Source organism: Hyaena hyaena, unplaced genomic scaffold (genome assembly GCF_003009895.1).
Source record: "Hyaena hyaena isolate Hyena2069 unplaced genomic scaffold, ASM300989v1 scaffold_622, whole genome shotgun sequence".
NCBI lineage: Eukaryota > Metazoa > Chordata > Mammalia > Carnivora > Hyaenidae > Hyaena > Hyaena hyaena.
The window spans coordinates 534974-541284 of NW_024081253.1; positions in this window are offsets into that span (position 1 = coordinate 534974).

The window sequence follows — 6311 nt, forward strand, 5'->3', positions numbered from 1 at the left end:
TAAAAATGGGCCATTTGTTTCTCATTTTATTACTAATCAATTTATTCTTGAATCAACAAAATAGCTACTAGGGAAGGTGAAAAGCTGTTAAGAAAAAAAAAGCTTTTTGTCTAAATATATCTGGATTGTTTATTAATATTATAAATATTACTACTTGAACAATATTTTTTAAAGTCACATCTTCTTGATAAGGTTTAATATTGTTAAATACTTTTTGTCTAGTTTTCGTCTGTTCAGACATGTATGTGTTCTTTCTCCATACAACTGCTGACCGTCATCTTGAAATGGAGAACTATAAAGTCAACAAAATGTTCAAATTTTTCGTAGGTACATTCTGATGTAACTTACTCTTTTGCAGAGCCTACAGCTTAGATCTGAGTTTTCAGAAGTTTTATGGGAATTCAGAGAAAAAATAAACGTCTGCATTGGCAGGCACTGAAACCAACTTTTTGCTGGCATAATTGACTTTTGGTGTTAACATCACTTTTCCCAAGTGTAACTTTGAGTAATTTTTTCACGAAAGAATACTGTTTTAAAACTCTCTTAGAATGTGCATTTTGGCTAAGTTCACAGATCCACTAGAAAAGAATCCTCAACCACATGTATTTTAAATATAGTTGTCTACAGTTAGAAGCATTTTTTTAAAGGCCAATGTTAATTTCATTTTATTCAAATATTCTAACACTTAAGTGCCTTAGATTTAATAAGACATATAACCTTAAAATTCTTAGTTTTTTAAAGAAAATAAAGACAATTATTTGATGTGCATAGTGTTTATTTGGTGTGTCTATCAATTTCTACAATAATACAGCTGACCAGAAACAGTTCCTAGTGTAAGTCTGAAACCCGATTCTAAAATGATGTATTCAGTATGGTATTTTGCAAGGCTAGAAAAGGAGAGAAAATCAAGATTTCACAGTATTGGTGAAAACTTTTATCATGAAATAAATTTAATTCTTTAGTATTTCATCCATTTTCTATCAGAAAACAGCACAATTACATTGTTAGGTATTATTTACAGTGAAAACTTGGAAGACTCAACAAAGCATCAGTAAGTTTATCAACAGAGCTAAGAAACACCACCCCACCCCCACCCCCCAGGGTCCCTTCCTTTGAAATGAAACTTGTATATATCCTTAAGCACCAGCTTGACAATTTAAAGTTTTCTTTCAGTTCTATAAAATATTCCTGCTTTGAAAGGCAAAGTGAATGTAAAAATGTGAATGTAGTTAAACAGATCACTGGCCTGGATACTCTTTATTGCAGCAATTGCAATGTTTTACAACTATATTCACTTCTTTGAATGAATTTGGTTATAGGCTTGAAACAAAGTATTTGCCTTTTGTTTTCAAAAATTCCCTCAAAAAATTAAATCATTTTTGAAACTGTACATCTGTAATTTTCATTCATTGTGTTTAAATATGCAGCTTGGTCCTGGAGATTATGTTACATAAAGTCCAGCTTCTTGGATAATTTGTTGTACCAAACAATAAAAAACCCTAAACTACCAAAAATATTACTGATGTTAACAGTCACGTATGTAGAACATATCGGTGTACCCAGATTGTCCTGTTAATAGGTGCTTACACTACTAATGTACAATCAGTTTATGAAACTTAACAGTTAAATTTCCATTCATTATGTAATGAAAGCTCTAAAAGACCCTCAGAGTTCCTGTACTTCAGAAACACTAACACTATTAAGGCATTACTTAATGAACAGACCCTACGGAATGTAACTAATATGCCTATAGGAGAGCTAGTCATATTTTAAGGCAGTCAGAAGATTCATTTTTTTTTCACTTTAAGGCTCTTGCACACTTAAATTTTATTCTATGCAGGCATTGTTCTGTGTAATTTAAATATTAAGTGTTCATTTATGGAAATCAAAGCCTTTATATAAAGCAAATAGATGGTTTAGAACTAGATTAAAACACCTCTCCCCCAACCAATTTTTTTTAAAAAAGAGGATTTCATATCCCTTTGGAGAATTTCTTCATTATCAGAAGCTGGCAATAGTGTTAGAAAATATAACTCAAGTGCATTACAAAAGCTTTGTCTAGTCATACCAAGCCACATTATATGTAGTCCATATTTAAAATAATAGAGCAACAAAAACATTTTTTTGATTACTGTTCATTCATTGTATACTTCAAACTTAATTTGGCTGAATAAAGATTCTACAGTTTACATTGCAAAAAAACCCCTAGTATTTTAAACAAAAGCTTCAATTTCTATCAGTTTTGTGGTAATAATACATAAAACAGCAAGGCTCTACCTCATTTACTACACTCAACAATCCAAGTGTTCATTAAGTGAAAACAGCAGAAATGTAGTTAATTTACTATTTGTTTTGTTCAGTTTTCTGATAACTTCTAAAAGTACAGAAATCTAAGTATATTTTAAAATTAAGTATCAATTGTGTTCATAAAATTAATATACATGGTGCTATATTAAATAGAACCAAAGGGAAAAATCTCTTTAGGCTCAGAAACAGCTTTTGTAGATTTTCATTGTATTTACAAAATTCATAATCGTTGAAAATAAACGCCTTAATTCAGTAATAGAATTTTGCAATGTAACTTCTCTAGTTTATTTCTCTATCAATTTCCAATATAATTTGCTACTTTCCGGGTTTAGGAAAATGTGTCACTTACTATAATTTTATTCAAACAGTATGCTTAATAACTATATTAGATTTCTACATGAAAAAATATTACCATGGAATTTTAAATTAACTTCCTAATGTTTCAAAAGCAAATAAACTTACCAATTAAAAAAATGTTAAGTGTGAATACAGGTTATTTACAGGATCTTTTATGCTACAAACAACGTATATACAAACGCAGTGAAGTACTTAGACAAAAGATTTGAAAGTGATCTTTATATGGAAATATGAGCCTAGAGATGTGCTATTTTCTGAAAGAGTATTCAGTTCATTATTTTTCTAAGAGCAAAGTAGATCTATAATTGCAACCAATGGCTAAATAATCTTACCCAAAGGCCACAAAATTTCTGCAAACATCTAACACAAAGGGTAACTTGATTTGGGGAGAAAATATACTAATCTAATTATTGTTCCAAGAGACCTGCCCATTATTAATTTGAAAAAATATGATCTTAAATCTATATGGAGCAAATGGAAATTTGCAAAAAGATGAATCCCAAACCCAACTATGGGTGATTTTTCTGTCATTCATTTTATTATCCAGGTAAGAGTAGGACAAGAAACAGAGGACAAAAATGTCAGAATAAAGTAATTTCAAAAGAAAAAATGAGATATAAAAGTAATCTTCCAACAAATAAGATTAGGGAGCAGATATCAGGAAAATACTAAATAAAATCTGTACAGTAAATGCAACTAAATTCATAGTGTTATCTTTTTTTTCTTCCTCATTCTTCCTTGTGCATGTTTACAATGAGCCTGTATGACATTTCTCTAGAGAGGACACTGCCTTCACCAATCACCCCAAACCTGTGGTATACACAAATAGAATTATTCACTTTTGATAGCTTACTGTAAGGGCATCACTTTTTAAGAAATTTTTATTTGTGGGTATGAAATATTTAGGTCAAATTAGGGTAGGTCCAATGAGTGATAACAATGATTTTCCTACAATTATGGTTTAGATATACTTTTTTTTTTAAAGTCAATCTTTTTTTTAACTTTTTTTATGTCTTTTTATTTTTTTGAGAGATGAGACAGAGAGCAAACGGAGGAGGGGCACAGAGAGAGGGAGACACAGAATCTGAAGCAGGCTCCAGGCTCTGAGCTAGCTGTCAGCACAGAGTCCGACGCGGGGCTTGAACCCACGGATTGTGAGATCGTGACCTGAGCTGAAGCCAGATGCTCAACCGACTGAGCCACCCAGACGCCCCTAGATGTACTTTTTAAAATGTTTTGCACTGAACTGTCAGGTCCTCCAATTCATTCAGGAATTTTGCCTTAAATTTCCAAAACAATTTTATATTATTTTGCAAAATCTCATAAAATGAGGGCAAAAGCCTGACAAAATTATATTCTATCATTTGTGGATTTACCTGTTATTTTAGAAGATTAATCAAACGGTTATTAATAGTGTTTCTTCACTTAGAGTATAAGTTTGTTTTTCTAGGTCTATCCAAGTGGATCTTAGACTTGGAATATGTTCCTTTCCTTGATCAGAGAATACTGACTTAGTCAACACTCACCTTCACTATAAACATTTTTCTTCCACATTTTCCCGTTCAGAACAGGAAGTTTGTTAAAACAACAAATTATTGAGCCTATTGAATGATATTTCTAAAAGTTTATTCAAAATACGTTAACTCCTATGAAGAATGTTTTCAATTAAAAAATTTCTAATTTGTATTGCAAGCCCTCCTAATTTAAACTTCTATATAAATATTAAATAATTGATTCTTCTAAGATCCAATCATCATCTAGGTTACATTTTAAAGATAACAAAATTGGTATGTTAAATTGGTTGACTATAGTCACACAGTAAGTTAGATAAAACAAGAGGTTCCAAAGAGGTACACTAAATTCCACTCACTAGCATCTTCCTCACTTATGTTCCCATAAAACTAAACTAAATAATATATAATGGTGTTAATGGAATTTTCAGGAGGTTTCAATTAATAAGGAAGGTTAGGATTATAAGATTAATTTTAGTTTCACTAATTACAACTATATCCTGAAAATATTTGCATATTTTCTAGGAAATAACGTTTAGTTATTTTAACTAGGATTGATTTTTAACAGCAACATTTCCCTAAATATTAATGTAGCAATAACCCTAAAAGTAATTCAGAAAATAAAACTTTTTTATCACTTGAGTACATTTTACTCATGAGGTAAAGTTTTAAAATTTTTTCTATAGGACTATGTTATATATAGCAACACAGGTCATTAAGACATTGTGCTTGAGAACTACTATGAACTATAAAAGTATACATGTTCACAATTTCTGTTTTTCTACTCCTAAATCAATCATGTATATACATTATTTCCTAAAACCTAAAAAGATAAAAGTCTTGAATAATTTTATTTCACCCATTTTGTGGGGAGATGAATTCTGGAATGGGAATGAAGAGCCCAAGATTGCTAGATTTAGTGCTCCAGAGCCATACTCTTAGACCTTGGATCCTTAAGCTACCCATAAAAATTAACTTTTAAAAATTTCTAAGGTTTCTTCCAGCTCTAAAATTTCATGATTTGAAAACAGAGTTCCCTTCAATAGTGGCCCCCTTTAGATTTTTTTTTTCTTTCCTAAATCTTACCCTAATCCATTTAATTAGATGTACCTAAAGATTTCAAAAAGGTGACATCTAATCTTACTCCTCTGATGGACTGAATATTACTATTTGTGAACACCTAAAAGCACTACAGGACCAGTACATAACTGAAGGAAATAAACTTTTATGCTATATTCCAGTTAACATTTCTATTAGGAATAAAAAGTTAGACCATGTTGTAATTTTTACAAATCTTGGTTTACTTTGAAACTTCAAGTACTATTATATACTAGGCTCCTTAAATTTTACGGTCAATCTGGACATAATATTTTAATGTATCAAATGTGGCTAACACCTTACATCCAATGCTTGACAGAGAGTTAAAAACAGAATGACATCTGAAGCAATGTGTGGAGGAGGTAGTGGTGGTGGTGGTGGTGGTGGTGGTGGTGGTGGTGGTGGTGGGTGAGCATTACTTTGCTGACAAAAAAAAAAAACCCAAAAAAACAGATAAATCACATTTATAAATTGCTACCAGCTGCCTTGAAGGAATGGCTACATAACAGAGCCAGCATTAATATGTCAAATAAGTTTGAAAGGGACATTTTCTTGTCACTTCCAGAGCCCAAATTTCTTATAAAACAGAAGGTATCTTCACAAATTCTAACACTACTAGTTTCCCCTTTGCACTCAAAATCTCTAATTCCCAAGTACACAAAAGGCCATAATTCAAATCGACTATTTTGACTTTTCACATGACAGTGAGAAGAGCTTTATAAATCCTCAATAAATCATTAATTATTATGAAAAGTACATAAAAATTGAAGTTTTATGTTATTTTAAACAACCATGATATAATTATGAGCAGAGATATTGGCATTTCAATAGGTTAAACCACCCAAGAAGGGACATTTGCTTAAGAAAATAATGCACTTTAGTGTAGTGAAAAGGAGGTTTATACACAAATAAAATAGAAAAAAAATTTTCTTACAGACTAGTTAGTGGTAATATGTTACTCAAAAGTTGACTTTCAAACCTGAAAGACCTAGCTTGCTTTATTATTTGTCTTACACTATCAAAAAAGAATGTTTTGTC